Source organism: Mus caroli, unplaced genomic scaffold (assembly GCF_978045245.1).
Source record: "Mus caroli unplaced genomic scaffold, Mus_caroli_1 scaffold_2, whole genome shotgun sequence".
Taxonomy (NCBI): Eukaryota; Metazoa; Chordata; class Mammalia; order Rodentia; family Muridae; genus Mus; species Mus caroli.
The window spans coordinates 44631043-44647567 of record NW_028227257.1 but is presented as its reverse complement, the minus strand read 5'-3'; the positions used below and the strand labels follow the sequence as shown (position 1 = coordinate 44647567).

At 40.5% G+C, this 16525-nt stretch overlaps 1 protein-coding gene across 2 annotated transcripts in view; it reads left to right on the top strand.

The window, feature by feature from the left end:
• The window catches only part of Plcb1 (phospholipase C beta 1), a 694761-nt gene that overhangs the window by 503383 nt on the left and 174853 nt on the right, over positions 1 to 16525 (top strand). The gene's annotated exons all lie outside the window — the stretch shown is intronic.

The window sequence follows — 16525 nt, the reverse complement described above, 5'->3', positions numbered from 1 at the left end:
CATCTGTGTGTCTTAGATTTCTCCCGGGAATAGTATCAGGATGCGGGAGATGACGTACACCACTTCTGTGATGGAACCTTCTCTTACTATCTCCTACATGTCTGCCAGTTCAACTGAAATGATTCAAATCTGTGAACCTGTTGCCTGAAAGAGGCTTCACTGCATAGCTTGGGTTTCCCTGTATCATGACAATCCCAGGAAGGTAGCCTTGCTACATGGACTCTGTGCTGCCAGAACAAACACCCAAAATCAGGAGAAAGTTTACCTACCTTTTGCAACTTGGTTTCTAAAGTTCATTGGTATCTATTATTTCTGCCATTTGTTGGAAGTCATGAGTCCACCTGGGTCCATAGAGAGGGGACGTACCTAGGCCCTCAGTGGGAAAATCTGAAAGAGTTAAGACCTGCTTTAAGACCACTGTCGGCCTCATAAATTTAAGAACGGGATGTGCAGAGACAGACAGATCTTTACAATTCCAAGGTCAGCCTGGGTCTATATAGCAAATTCCAGGACAACCAGGGCTGCATAGTGAGACCTTATCTAAAAATAAACAAACAAAAAAACAAAAAAACAAACAAAAACAATTAAAAACATAAAGTCATTAAAAAAAAACCAGAGGAAAACAGTGTCTACTCTGCCACCTTCTTCAGACTCAGCTCATTAAGACTACTACTACCAGCACTACTACAAACAAACAAACACCACACAGACTCAACCATGTCTATCACCCTTTTATAAAGGATTTTCCCCTTCTAAATGGGTTCTTAACTTCGTTTGGTACTGTTGACCTATTTGTAAACTTGGAGGAGATTATGGACCCTTCTCAGAATGTAAATATATGAAATAAAATAAAATATCTAGCATTAAAAAGAAAATAAATTTCACTGATATTATAATAAGCATTAAAATAATTTATACAAAGGAACTTATATTTTAGCTAGCAAATTTTAAATGCATATAAGCACTGTGTTTTTTATTTATATGTAAGTACATTGTAGCTGTCTTCAGACACTCCAGAAGAGGGAGTCAGATCTCATTATGGATGGTTGTGAGCCACCATGTGGTTGCTGAGATTTGAACTCCGGACCTTTGGAAGAGCAGTTGGGTGCTCTTACCCACTGAGCCATCTCACCAGCCCCGCACTGTGTTTTTTTATGTGTGCAACAATTGGAATAAATTGTTAAATAGCTGTGATTTCTGTTAGTAACAAAGTCACAGATTTTGCCAGCACAACTGTGACTTGTGACCTATATTTTCAAGTGGAAAGAAGGTCACAATTTGTGTGGATGACATTTTTTTAACACAAGTTCAAGGAAGTGTATCCAATGCCAAATTAAAAATACAGTTGTAGCTTTCCTGAGTGTGGTTGTACCTGCCTCTAATCCTACCTAGCACTTGAGAGACAAAGGCAGGCAGAATTCTGTGAGTTTCAGACCAGCCTAGATTTATACTGAGTTCCAGGTCAGCCAGACCTATGTGGTGACTGATGCCTGTCTCCAAAGTGAAGAGGGAGAGAAAAGAAAAATAAACTTTTAAAACTTAATCCAAGAAATTGTAACTTGAAAAGATACTGCTTACAACCAAGTCTTGTTTTTAATCACATACTTTTAAAAAATGTGTCTAGCCGGGCGTGGTGGCGCACGCCTTTAATCCCAGCACTCGGGAGGCAGAGGCAGGCGGATTTCTGAGTTCGAGGTCAGCCTGGTCTACAAAGTGAGTGCCAGGACAGCCAGGGCTACACAGAGAAACCCTGTCTCGAAAAAACCAAAAAAAAAAAAAAAAAAAGTGTCTAAATGTTATACATGGAACTTTCAATACTGAGCGATGTAATGGTAATTCTTTGATATCCAAACAATGTCTCCAGCGTTTTCATTTCTGTTTCTGTTTCCCGTGTGTCTGCGATGGCACAGTGATTATGCATCAACACTAATTGGATATGCATCCTCTCTTCTGCCATCCTGGAGTATACCACCCCGTATCTTTCTGCACGTTACATGGATGCGTGGCCCTCCTTTGATGATTTGTTCTCTCACCCACAGCCTTTCCACTCTGATGCTCAGATGGCTCTGTTGTCCCTTTTAGGGAGCTTGTTGACAGGACTTGTGATCTTTAAAGATGCCTCGCCTTTGAGACTCACCTGTAGTCAGGCCGAATCAGACTCCATCTTCCTCATCCCCCCATGCTGCCCCCCGACACACACCTTTATGCACATACATACATGCAAGCACGTGCACAGACTCACACAATGAGCCCTGGTCCCTTTTCTTGGGGGAAAATAGCAATGTGGGCCCTGCACCATGAAGCATCATTTCCAAATGATTTTTTTTGACAACTTCTACCCAAATCTAGAAAAGAAACCTCTTCTTATTTGTTACTTCTTGGGGTATGCATCACAAAGATATTTCCACTTCTAACTTCCAACATAAAGTTTTAATTCTATAGCTGAGCATCCATCAGTAATTTTAGTATGCCACTAATTACATATAGTTACTGACAACCCTAATAATATGCAATTGCTGATGATATCATAATACTTATAGGAAAATTATTCAATATTGAAGCACACAGTAATATAGTTCAAAATTTCCTTGATGGTTTCTTTTTATAAATGCATTTCAGTAAAGTCTCTTTTACATGAGTTAATTTTTTAGCTATCACTTATACCTTCCTCCCTCAGCCACTCTGCAGTCTGATCACAGAACCTGAGCTCTAGTGTGCCGGGCTGGTGCACAGGCTTCAGTCAAATCTGAAAACAGAACTACTTTTTTGTCTAGTTATACCTTTCTTGAGTGTGTGCCTAAAGAAACCCATCTCAGCATACAAGAGACGTTCCTGGACACCTATCTGTCCTGAGGCACTGTATTGTAGCTAGGATCTGGGCTCAGTTTTGCTAAAGCAAATTTGGTATCTAAACACAATGAAGTACCTTCGACTGTAAAGAAGAACAGATAGTGTTTTTCTCAGGAAAATGAATGAAACTGGAGGTTACCATGTATGATCTGTGAAATCTATACTTTAAAAATGCACACTCAAAGCCAGATGGGGCACTACTCTGGGAGCTGAAAGGGGATTAGGAGAGAAGGACAAAAGGACAAGAGAGGGTTAATGGGACAACGAAGATCAAAGTATAACCATGACAACCATGAACAAAATTGTCATAATGAAGCCCATCACTTTGTGCAGTGATTCTACATTAACAAAAGCTATAAAGGGAAATTGCACACTAATGGCTAACAGTTCTGAGAAGTTATAATCTTTAGCTATTATTAGGAAATAGAGGGACTCACCTTTTCCCTTGTTTTACCAGGCATGCAACCTGAAGCAGCTCGTGCTAGGCAAATGCTCTACCACTGAGTGACACGGCAAATGCTCTACCACTGAGTGACACCCCTAGCCCTTCAACTATTTTCTGAAAAAAAGAGTTCAAACCAGTCTCTTCCCGGTTAGATGTCTACTTTACATAACATGATTTCTGATTAATTCCAACTCATTATTTGAGTCTAGTAACATCAGCTGCTGCTAGCTTCTGCCATGGGCTTGAGGGGTCTACTGGCTGTTTTCCTTGCTCTGTCTTTTCAGCTATTATCATGCCATGGTTTGCATCGCACAGATTTGAATTAGATCAAAGACATTCTCACCACATTACACTTTTCAAGTTTAAGACAAAGTATTCTCTCTCCAGTGGGGGAATTGAGGAGAATAACATATAAGCAGGAGGGGAGGAGGAAAGAAAGAAGAGAGGAAAAAAGAGAGGGAGAGAAGGGAGGAGGGAGGGAGGGAACAGTTTCCATAGGCTTTCAGGGTTTTGCCTGAAAAGCCCTTTTTTGATGTATGGTTCAAAAATATGCCTTTGTTTCATATACTAGTAGGAGGGCTGCTGCTTTAATTACACACAAAACGAATACAACATTCCTATTCCCCAGAGGGCTTTGAATAAATGTGAACACCTCTGTGATAAAAATTCAAACACCCTCAAATGAGTTAAACACGCTATAAATATATATATATATGTGTGTGTGTGTGTGTGTGTGTGTGTGTGTGTGTGTGTGTGTGTGTGTATGTGTGTGTGTATTCAAACCTTAATGCAGAATCCAATTAAATTTGAAAACCAATAGCTAAGAAACAAGCTAGATTTTCACCGAGGATCCCAGGCTCCTCGCCTGTCTGTTGTCTTGGTTTCTTTCAGGTGCATACCCATGCTTCATCTCCACTCCTAGAACAAATAGGAACTTTACATGAATCTTATTTTCTTAGCAGTGGTATGCTTGTGGTAGCACGAGGAGGGCTCCTGCTCACATGAGCCTAAGCAAGGTTGGGCACAAGGAGTGGGCAGCACTGGTAGGTCTGCGATCTTACTCTAAGTAAGACAGAATGACCCGGGTAATCCGAAGCTACCCGGTCACCACTCCACTTTCCTTGGAGCAATTTTAGAACTTGAATTTCTGAGCTACCCAATCCAGTCCAAGCAAGGAGACTTTCAAACTGTGGATTGTTTCCTTCTGTATCATTGCCTAATTTATAGTATCCTTATCCCATTTAGAACAAAATGCAGGAGTGGAGAATTAATGATGAAAAATATTAGATTTACTTACCCAATAATCTGATAAATTAAATTATCTCATTGCAGATCTCAAATGATCATTCTCCTCTTCCCCCGTATACTTTCTTGGCTGTAGAAAAAGCCTAGCTGTACCTTGTAGACCAATCATTCACCCAAGACTTAAATCCACCCACTCCCTTCTTTCATCCTTCTCCCTCTCTCTAGACTGTAGCATCTGCAAGCTTTTATCATTTTTTTAATTACACACAGACCTAAGAAAATTGAGTGGTGGAAAAAGCTTAGGAAATAAATAACCTCTGCTTGAATTTATCTTTAAATGATACTCTTACCTTGGCTGCTTTATAAAATGAAGATAAATTAAAAGAGCCAGGGTTCCTGTGGCGGAACATGATTGGATATGATTGGATACTATCTAAATGACTTAAAGAATGAGGAATTTATACCGCACACAGCAGAACAGCAGCAGCTGAGGCTTGGATCAATGGAAAATTCATGAGTGTCATCAATTACTTCCTGTCTTTCGGGTCTCTTATGATTTCAGATTGACTGCGCACCCTAAGAATGGGATTTCTATGACTGATATCTACAACTACTTCTGTGAAAATCTCTGACTTAGAGCTCTTTGTAAGAGTGTTTAGAGGACACCCCAGCCCACTCTCCCAGTCCATCCAGTAGTCTTTCCATTATTCCTATCATGTATCACCAAGTTACACCATACAGCAGAGGTATGTTGTAACTCACCCCCTGGGAATTGGAATTTTGCCTTGACAGAATGAGGAAATTCTAGATTTCTTTTCCATGGCTGAGAGTGGGCCCTAAAGCCTATTATAACCTAAATAATATTCTGTAGGCAAGGAGATACACAAGAAAGAGAACGAGGGAGTAAGATTGTGAGGAGAATTTAAACTCCCTGCTGAACAAGGAACCATCATAATTCATATTCCCTCCCCTGCAAGATGATAAGGTTAGGGGTGTGCCTTGTTTTTGCATTCCTAGTAACCAGAGCCTCCCACAGAGAGCATGTTTGGGAATATACACAGAGCTGATGATATATGTCTGTCAAAAGTAAGGCTTAAGGCTAAAATAGATTTTCTCAGGAGAGGGAATCTTCCATACCATCTTGCTTAGTCCTTTAATATCACTTGAATCTATAATCAAGAGAGCTTTGTATTCTTAGTGGGAAAACAGCCGGTGAATTCAATATATTCTTGATAACCTGAACTGCTCCCATACATGCAGCTTCGAGGTCATATGCCCTGACAGAGTGTCAAAGAATTGAAAGTAGGCAAAAATTGTGTCCATCTCCATTTATTGAAGGTGACAGTGTTTACAGAAGGAGACCACTGAGTTAACAAGCACATCACATTCTAGAAGCATCTTCATTTGGAGTTGAAGGGAATCATCAGACAGAGATAAACATAAAGATAGACAGCGATTTGCCATGCTTTAAATCCTGAGCAATGTCTTAGAAGGTTGTGTTTCCAGTTTCAGGTCTTTTCTATCCCCACATGCCTTGGTAATCAGAGTCCAAGTCGCAGGGACTGTAACCAGCACTGGCACAAGTACCAAAGGCAAAGAATCCACTGCAGAGTGACTTGAAGCATTGTTATAAATCCATCTGGGAAAGAACTACAGCTTAGAGTCCAGTCACAAAGTCAGAGTGAGTTGCAGAGAAGTGTTCATGGTCAGGCAGAGATGAGTTCAAGGAATAATTTCAGAAATACCAAGGGTTAAATGGCTCAGGATATATCAGTGTACTTAGCCCAGTCATATAGAAATGTAATGGGAGGATATAGTTTATGAAGAGAAGTAAAGAATTTCAGGGTTGAAAATAAAGTAAACCAGAGAAAAAGAGAGAAGAATGTAAATTATATCATATCCAGGGAACATAATAGAAATTCCAGTTCCAAGTGATGGGACAATTCGGGATATGGGTTTTCTCTGTGCTTTCTTTGAAGATTTCCATTTCTTATTAAAACAAACAAACAAACAAACAAACAAAAAAACAACAATGTTCGTTTTAAGAATGAGCAAGAAATTTTCTTTGGAGGAATTCTACAGGCTGTAGGTGATGGATGGCAAACCCAAGCAGTCTTTAATGCTTCTAGATTATTTTTCATCTCGCAAACCCCACACCAAGAAAGTGCATTCAATTTCTTCTAATTGTTCTTTGAATGACAAATGCATTGGCAAGCCAGTTCACAGAAGTGGTTTTAAGATGTACCTTGAATCACTTATGACAGAGTACTCCAGTTTTACTCAGTTACTGTCGACATAAAATAATATCTCTGTTTTGAAGGAGACAAGAAAATTTTGTTGTGAGCCAGGTATAAGTAAGCCTCCCCCAGGAACAGGGACCCTGAATTATTGGTTCACTATAGAAGAGTTTGTATGAACTTTTGGTAGCCACCAAACAAAAGGGAAGTTAATCAGCACATGTCCCAAGTAAGAGAACGTTGATGGTAGCCTAATGGGGCAGAGTGAATAAGGGGGTGATTTCTGCTGTGGGTTCACATGTTATCTTATGGAATGCTTCTCACAGGGGTAGTGAAGGTTGGAGGCCTACTGTTTGGCTGGAGATACTGGTATCAACTAGTCACAGCTTTTGAGATCTGATAGAGAAGAAGAGGTAACTAACTGGCCTATGACTCTAAGGAGCTGAGGCAAAAAGCTTGAAATCAGGGCGAATGTGATCCTCATCCACACCACACATACACATCCATACACAAAGTAAAGGTGTTTGACTACCAAAGGACCTAAGATAGCCCTGGATAATTTTGTCTTTGGCCTCACAACAATCCACCTCTCCACAACCATGACATGTGTAGTCTGCCAAGACCAAGCACTCTGCAAAATCTGATGGTTCCAGAAACTTAGGTGTATTCCACACCTGTTGTGTCAAGTGTTGTCAAGAAAATTAAGGGTCCCTTCTCAGGCTTCTTGGTCATGTTAATAACAGGATGGACTCAGAAGAAAGCTTGAGGACAAATTTATTAGAGTTTAAAGCAACAATAACTCAGAGGTATGGGCGAACAAGCTGTAAATCTCATCAGCTGCCCTCAAGGAGGGAGATGAAGAGTTAGACAGAATATATTTGTTAGAAACCATATTGGGGTGGAGGGTAGGGATGGGATAACTTTTATAACAAAAGGGTGAGAAATCTCGGAGTGCCCTGGAGAACTTGTCCAGGTTTTGCCAACTGAGATAACAAGAAGATAATGAAAGGGTTACACATCAGAAAGTTAGGCAGCTTAACAAAGTACTGACTATGTAAACACTATATGATAACATTGGTGTCATTAGTAATACATCTTTCACAACCCTCACACAACTGTCTAAGTTTCCTGTGGCTGTAAAAAAAATACTCTGGCAAAAACAACTTAAAAGAGCACAGATCAAGGGCAGAAGTCAGAGTTATGCCGGTCACATGGCAACCACAATCAGAATAGAAGGATGAATTTAGAGCATTGCTCAGCTCCAGCTTTCCCCCATCCCAGTCTAGGGATGATGCTGTGTTAGTCAGAATTCTCTAGACTCTAGAGTCTACAGTAATAGAACTTAGATATCAGAGAGAGAGAGAGAGAGAGAGAGAGAGAGAGAGAGAGAGAGAGTTGGGATTTACTAGAATGACTGACTTACAGGCTATTGTCCAGCTGATCCAACAATGACTACCTGTCATGTAGATATTCAGTCCACAAGGCTGGCTGTCTTCAGTATAGGTCAGAATCCCTAAGAAGTAGACTCTAATGCCCATGAAGGAATGGTCTTGCTAACAGGGAGAGAGGAAGCAGGCAAAGAGAGTGAGCTCCCCTCTTACATGTCCTTCTACAGGCTTCCAGCAGAAAGTGTGGCTCAGATTAGACTTGAGCCTTCCTACATGAAAAGATCTCAATTATAGCTGTGTCTTCTCACCTCAAAGATCTGCATTAGAAGTGAATCTTCCTGCTCCCAATGATCCAATTAAGCAAAAAATAAATAAATCCCTCACAGGCATGCCTAGCCATTTTTGGGTTTTAGTTAATTCTAGATGTAGTCAAGTTGACAACCAAGAATAGCCATCACAGATGCTATGCACAGTAGGTGGGCCTTCTCACCTCAATTAACAGAATCAATGTAATTCTCCACATGAATGCCCAGACGTCTATCTCACAGATATTCTAGAGTCTATAAAGTCACAATAACAGCACACATTCAGATCTGCCCTGTTTTATGCAGGAACAAACATTTTAATAAATCAATCTTATGATTCTTTCAATTCTTCATTTCCCATAGTTCAGAAGCTTAGGAATAACAACAGTGTTAATTTTCACTGCCCCTCTGCCTTGTCCTTTATGCAGCAGATACGGGGACAGTGTATCACAATGACAATACACTTTGAGGCCATTATAAATGACAAATTGCTTGTCCAGCATCAGGAGTCTCCCAGGTTACTCTGTCAGCGTTATTGTTTTTGCAGATACACTGATGTGTTTAAATGCCCTATTTTTCTAGTAAAGAAAGTGATTATGCAAATGTACTTAATCAGCCTTCAGCTGCTTTTCCTAGAGCTGTATAGCACCAAAGAGTGTTGTCCTTTTGTTCTGTTGATGGTCTGGTAGTGTGCCATGAATATAAAAGTAAAATTAAGCCAGTTGGCCTAATCTCGTTTTCTTTCCCCTGTGTGTCTCCACAGGGCAGATGCTGTCCATTTCAAAGTCACTTTGACAATTTTTTTATCAACATTCTACAACTGGCTATAAAAGAGATCCAAGAGATCAAGGGGGGTGGGACATTCAGTACTCCCAACGCTAAGGAAGGCGAGGCAGGAAGGGTTTTAGTTTGAGGGTAACCTAGACTAAAGAGTGAGACTATGACTTATAAATAGATAAACAAACAAGTAAATAAGCACACAAACATAGATAGATAGATAGATAGATAGATAGATAGATAGATAGATAGATAGATAGATAGATAGATAGACAGATAAATAAAACATAAAGGTTTGGAAATCAAAGACTTCAATTCGTATGTTTGATAATAGACTTGTTTCAGATGTATTTATTATTAATATTTTTTAAACAATTTTATCAAGAAACTAGTGGCTGCCAAGACTAGAGATGAATCAATGGTTGAGAGCACCTACTTGTCTTACAGAGGAACCATGTTCATGTCCCAGTTCATTCATGGCAGCCCATAATTCGCCACCTCAACTCCAATTCTAGGGGATTTGGTAACATCTTCTAACCCCATGTGTGGTATACATACATATTTTTATGCACCTACATTCACATTAAATAAATGAATACATAAATAGTTTAAAACACGGCCTCTGCCCTTGGCCTTCTTATATGCCTTTATTGTCACAATTTCATAACTTTGTGACAGAGATATCGCTCTGGATTCTTGTCATGAGTTTCCTTCCTAGGAACACAGTCAGACATATTTGTGATTTCCCGCAGTGTCCAGAATTATTGAGTCACAATCAGCTCACGTGCTGCATTATGTTGTTGGCTGCAATTTGCCGAGTAGTCTTGATTTTCTCTGATGGCTGGATATTGGCAATCAGCACTCCTTTTATTCCGATCTTAATTAATGATATTAACTCTTAGATCACATACTGCTTATCACGCAGTAAATGTCGCTGTGTACAGGTATATATGGAGGTCACAGAATGGCCACAGGGGGTAAAGGGGCCACAGTTGAGTTTGAGGAGTTCAGGGGACCTTGTTAAGAGGCAGAAGAAGACTGATAAAATTTAAAGAGAGTTTATATGGGACTCAGGAAGCAGATCCTGTTGGAACTATGCTGGAGGTGCTGATGTGGAGTCAAGCACAGAGTTAGAGATAGTCCACAAGAGTCAAGCTGCTGAGGTGAGATGCAGGGCCATGGAAGCCACAGTGATAGAGCACAAGCCCCGGACCATGTGAATGAATGGGCAGATGACAAGTCACACATGCTGCCTGAGCACTAGAGACTGAGCCAAACTGAAGCCCCTGATATAGTCGAGTGTTCTCTGTCAATCTGTCCCTGGAGCATACACCAAGTCAAGTCAACAGAGTTACTGTCACCATGGTATTAATGAGGCCATTATTGTATTCTCTTCTCACTCTGATGTGTTCAGTAGATTCTAGTGGCTGTTTTGACTGATGTGATTTTGATATACACATCTGCTTACAGGATCCCAACTCACGTTAATAAATCCATAGGGCAGCACCCTTTTCATAATTGAGAATAAGCTGTGTATCATTCTCTGCTTCATGGGTGGTACTGGACATATGGTGGTATTCATATGTTAATCAAAATAAGAGGCTTCCCACCTTTCCATCTGCTCTTAAATGGGAGTAGAGGCTGTTTGTAAAATGGAATCTCCCAGGACAAGACTCAATCTGAAGCCAATTCCATACAGGTATGGAATTAACACAGAGTAAGGCTAATCTTACCAGATTCTCAGGTCTCCAATCCAGGGGACTTTTGTCAGAAGAATTCAGACAAGACACCAGAGTACAATATAGAAGATGGGTGGAACTTATTACAAGGTACATAATAAAGGACAGAAGGAAGCAGTCTCCAGCAGGGAGGGCAGCAGCCATAGGGACCACGTGCCAATCTCCACCTTTTAGGTAGACTTTGTATGGTTTTCCGAGATGTTATTTCTCCACCACCAGTGAAATGAGCCAATTTAAGCCAGATTAGATTATATTAAAGGCAGGCTTACTGGGAATCTGCTCTCAGGTGGGCGAGTTCACTGGCACCAAGGACCAAAGCCAGGGATGTCACCATGGGGAAAGGGGGTTAGTAGGGAGGGACACAGAAAGAGAAAAGGGGCTGCATGCTTGGAGAAAGAAGAGGAAAGGAAGAAAGAGACCAAAATTTCTGTATTATATAGAAGAACCTCTGGGGAAAGAATAACCCAGCCCCTGTGCTGGAAAGTCTAGGTTTGGGGGATAGGGTATGCCAGGTTGGGATACTGTGAGAACCTGGAGACCAGATCTGCTTGGGTATGTAAAATACGCACCTTAGTCCCTTGTCCCAGGGTGGAAACCAAATACTTTCAAAAATCTCTGGAAGAAATTCCAGGGGGTGTTTTCTGTTCTGGTGACTGACATGGTCATGAGAGTTTATTCTGAAGGAAGTGAACTAGTGTCTTTTTTTTTCTTTACTAGAAAGCCACTGGCCATGTAGCAACCATATTATATTTTGGACAGTTTAGAAAGTTTTGACTCCACCCAAGATCGGACTCTATTCTTTTGACCAAAAAAGGAAGAAAAAAAAAAAACACATAATAGAACAGATTTAAATGAACTAAAGAAAGGTTAAAAAAAAAGTGAACCTATACAAGTCATATTTTACTAGGAGGAAATAGCTCTCCCTCGAAGGACCCTGCTACTGCTTCCTTCCTCCCTGTTGTCTGACCTACAGTCATCACTTCATGTGGTATTTGAAAGTGTTGAGGGTGGTGTGTTGAAGTCTCCCACTATTATTGTATGAGTTGCAATGTGTGCTTTGAGCTTTACTAAAGTTTCTTTAATGAATGTGGCTGCCTTTGTATTTGGAGCATAGATATTCAGGATTGATAGTTCCTCTTGGAGGATTTTACCTTTGATGAGTATGAAGTGTCCCTCCCTGTCTTTTTTAATGACTTTGGGTTGGAAGTCAATCTTATCAGATATTAGAATGGCTACTCCAGCTTGTTTCATCATGCCATTTGCTTGGAAAATTGTTTTCCAGCCTTTCATTCTGAGGTAGTGTCTATCCTTTTCTCTGAGATGAGTTTCCTGTAAGCAGCAAAATGTTGGGTCTTGTTTGTGTAGCCAGTTTGTTAGTCTATGTCTTTTTATCGGGGAGTTGAGTCCATTGATATTAAGAGATATTAAAGAAAAGTAATTGTTGTTTCCTGTTATTTTTGTTGTTAAAGTTGGCATTTTGTTCTTGTGGCTGTCTTCTTTTAGGTTTGTTGAGGGATTACCTTCTTGTTGTTTCTAGGGCGTGGTTCCTGTCCTTGTATTGGTTTTTTTCTGTTATTATCCTTTGAAGGGCTGGATTCGTGGAGAGATAATGTGTGAATTTGGTTTTGTCGTGGAATACTTTGGTTTCTCCTTCTATGTTAATTGAGAGTTTGGCTGGGTATAGTAGCCTGGGCTGGAATTTGTGTTCTTTTAGTGTCTGTATAACATCCGTCCAGGATCTTCTGGCTTTCAGAGTCTCTGGTGAAAAATCTGGTGTAATTCTGATAGGCTTGCCTTTATATGTTACTTGGCCTTTTTCTCTTACTGCTTTTAGTATTCTATCTTTATTTAGAGCATTTGTTGCTCTGATTATTATGTGTCGGGAGGTATTTCTTTTCTGGTCCAGTCTATTTGGAGTTCTGTAGGCTTCTTGTATGTTCATGGGCATCTCTTTCTTTAGATTTGGGAAGTTTTCTTCTATAATTTTGTTGAAGATGTTTGCTGGTCCTTTGAGTTGAAAATCTTCATTCTCATCCACTCCTATTATCCGTAGGTTTGGTCTTCTCATTGTGTCCTGTATTTCTTGGATGTTTTGAGTTAGGATCTTTTTGCATTTTACATTTTCCTTGATTGTTGTGCCGATGTTCTCTATGGAATCTTCTGCACCTGAGATTCTCTCTTCCATCTCTTGTATTCTGTTGCTGATGCTCGTATCTATGGTTCAAGTCTCTGAAGAAAGAAATTATAGAAGATCTCAGAAGATGGAAAGATCTCCCATGCTCATGGATTGGCAGGATCAACATTGTAAAAATGGCTATCTTGCCAAAAGCAATCTACAGATTCAATGCAATCCCCATCAAAATTCCAAATCAATTCTTCAACGAATTAGAAAGTGCAATCTGCAAATTCATCTGGAATAACAAAAAACCTAGGATAGCAAAAACTCTTCTCAAGGATAAAAGAACCTCTGGTGGAATCACCATGCCGGACCTAAAGCTCTACTACAGAGCAATTGTGATAAAAACTGCATGGTACTGGTATAGTGACAGACAAATAGACCAATGGAATAGAATTGAAGACCCAGAAATGAACCCACACACCTATGGTCACTTGATCTTCGACAAGGGAGCTAAAAACATCCAGTGGAAGAAAGACAGCATTTTCAACAAATGGTGCTGGCACAACTGGTTGTTAACATGTAGAAGAATGCGAATCGATCCATTCCTATCTCCTTGTACTAAGGTCAAGTCTAAGTGGATCAAGGAACTTCACATAAAACCAGAGACACTGAAACTTATAGAGGAGAAAGTGGGGAAAAGCCTTGAAGATATGGGCACAGGGGAAAAATTCCTGAATAGAACAGTAATGGCTTGTGCTGTAAGATCGAGAATTGACAAGTGGGACCTCATGAAACTACAAAGCTTCTGCAAGGCTAAAGATACCATCAATAAGACAAAAAAAACACCAACAGATTGGGAAAGGATCTTCACCTATCCTAAATCAGATAAGGGACTAATATCCAATATATATAAAGAACTCAAGAAGGTGGACTCCAGAAAGTCAAATAACCCCATTAAAAAATGGGGCTCAGAACTGAACAAAGAATTCTCACCTGAGGAATACCGAATGGCAGAGAAGCACCTGAAAAAATGTTCAACATCCTTAATCATCAGGGAAATGCAAATCAAAACAACCCTGAGATTCCACCTCACACCAGTCAGAATGGCTAAGATCAAAAATTCAGGTGACAGCAGATGCTGGCGAGGATGTGGAGAAAGAGGAACACTCCTCCATTGTTGGTGGGATTGCAAGCTTGTACAACCACTCTGGAAATCAGTCTGGCGGTTCCTCAGAAAATTGGACATAGTACTACCGGAGGATCCAGCAATACCTCTCCTGGGCATATATCCAGAAGATGTCCCAACCGGTAAAAAGGACACATGCTCCACTATGTTCATAGCAGCCCTATTTATAATAGCCAGAAGCTGGAAAGAACCCAGATGTCCCTCAACAGAGGAATGGATACAGAAATTATGGTACATTTACACAATGGAGTACTACTCAGCTATTAAAAAGAATGAATTTATGAAATTCCTAGCCAAATGGATGGACCTGGAGGGCATCATCTTGAGTGAAGTAACACAATCACAAAAGAACTCACACAATATGTATTCATTGATAAGTGGATATTAGCCCAAAACTTAGGATACCCAAGATATAAGATACAATTTGATAAACGCATGAAACTCAAGAAGAATGAAGACCAAAGTGTGGACACTGTGCACCTTCTTAGAATTGGGAACAAAACACCCAGGGAAGGAGTTACAGAGACAAAGTTCGTAGCTGTGATGAAAGGATGGACCACTTAGAGACTGCTGTATCCAGGGATCCGTCCCATAATCAGCTTCTAAACGCTGACACCATTGCATACACTAGCAAGATTTTGCTGAAAGGACCCAAATATAGCTGTCTCTTGTGAGACGATGCCGGGGCCTAGCAAACACAGGAGTGGATGTTCACAGTCAGCTATTGGATGTATCACAGGGCTCCCAATGGAGAAGCTAGAGAAAGTACCCAAGGAGCTAAAGGGATCTGCAACCCTATTGTTGGAACAACATGATGTACTAACCAGAACCCTGGAGCTCTTGTCTCTAGCTGCATATGTATCGAAAGATGGCCTAGTCGGCCATCAATGGAAAGAGAGGCCCATTGGACTTGCAAACTTTATATGCCCCAATATAGGGGAATGCCAGGGCCAAAAGAATGGGAATGGGTGGGTAGGGAAGTGGGGGGCGCTATGGGGGACTTTTGGGATAGTATTGGAAATGTAATTGTGGAAAATATGTAATAAAAATATTAAAAAAAAAAAAGTGTTGAGGGGCATCTGTGATGCTTTCTCTTTCTCTCGAATGGCATTTCCAGTTCAAGGGAGGGGCAATTGTCATACTTCCCCCTTCCTCAAAAATCCCCGTGTTTGACAAGGACACGGGAGGTAGGGCCCAAGACTAATTATCCTGGCAGGGGTGGAGTCTGCTTAGTTGTAACTAGCTACATAACAGCTTCACTAAGCTATCTCAGCTCTGCTCGCAGGTTTCAATCTTATAAAGTTTTCCTATTGTTCCTTTTGTTGCTTGTGCTGTCAGGTGTCGACACAGCCACAGGTGATTCCTATGTTTCTTCAAAGACTTTAGTACTTTTAGCTCTTCTAGGTACTTAATCAATTTCACATTAATTTATTCTATCTGGTGTGAAGAAAGGATCCAGTTAGTTAGTTAGTTAGTTAGTTAGTTAGATAGATAGATAGTTAATTAGTGTTGCATATGGCTGTCCTATTGGCCCAGGCTAATTCATTGAAAATTTTTCTGTACTGAGTTGTATTGGTAAGCCTGTTAGAAGTCAGCTGTCCGTAAACTGAAGGTGTTATTTCTAAACCTTCATTTCCACTGCATTTACCTGTGTTGTTCTTCCTATAGTGGCAACCTACTGTCTTGATTACTGTAACTTGGTAGTAAATCCTAAAATTGGAAAATGTGATTCTTCCAACTTTATTTATGTTTTTTTTTAAGATTACTTTGGCTAATTCTGCCCCACTCCCCCTGTTATGATCTATGGGAAAGGTACTATAATGTCACACCATGCAGCAGATCTCATCGGGGAGGTATTTTGGGGAGGGGCTATACAGAGGTTGCCTCTGGGCAAGGTTGGAGGGAAGAAGAGAGTGGAGAGAAGAGAAACTGGCCTTTTATAAGGGGATGTAGTGCACACACAGGGAAGATATACAACTCATGGTACCAGTGGTAATGTGCTGCATCTTGGCAGCTGGTGATGATGTGTATCCTGCTATCCCTGAGTCCCTGGGGCAGGTAGTAGAGATGCCTGGATGCTAACATCCTTTATAATCCCATGTGAAGTTTGGGGGCAGAATGCCAGTTTCTGTAGGCAAAGGGATAAAAAGGTCAGGCTGAATTTAATATGAACTAAAATTGTACATCAATTTGAGGACTATTGTGGTCTTCACTTACTAAGTATCTTCCATGAG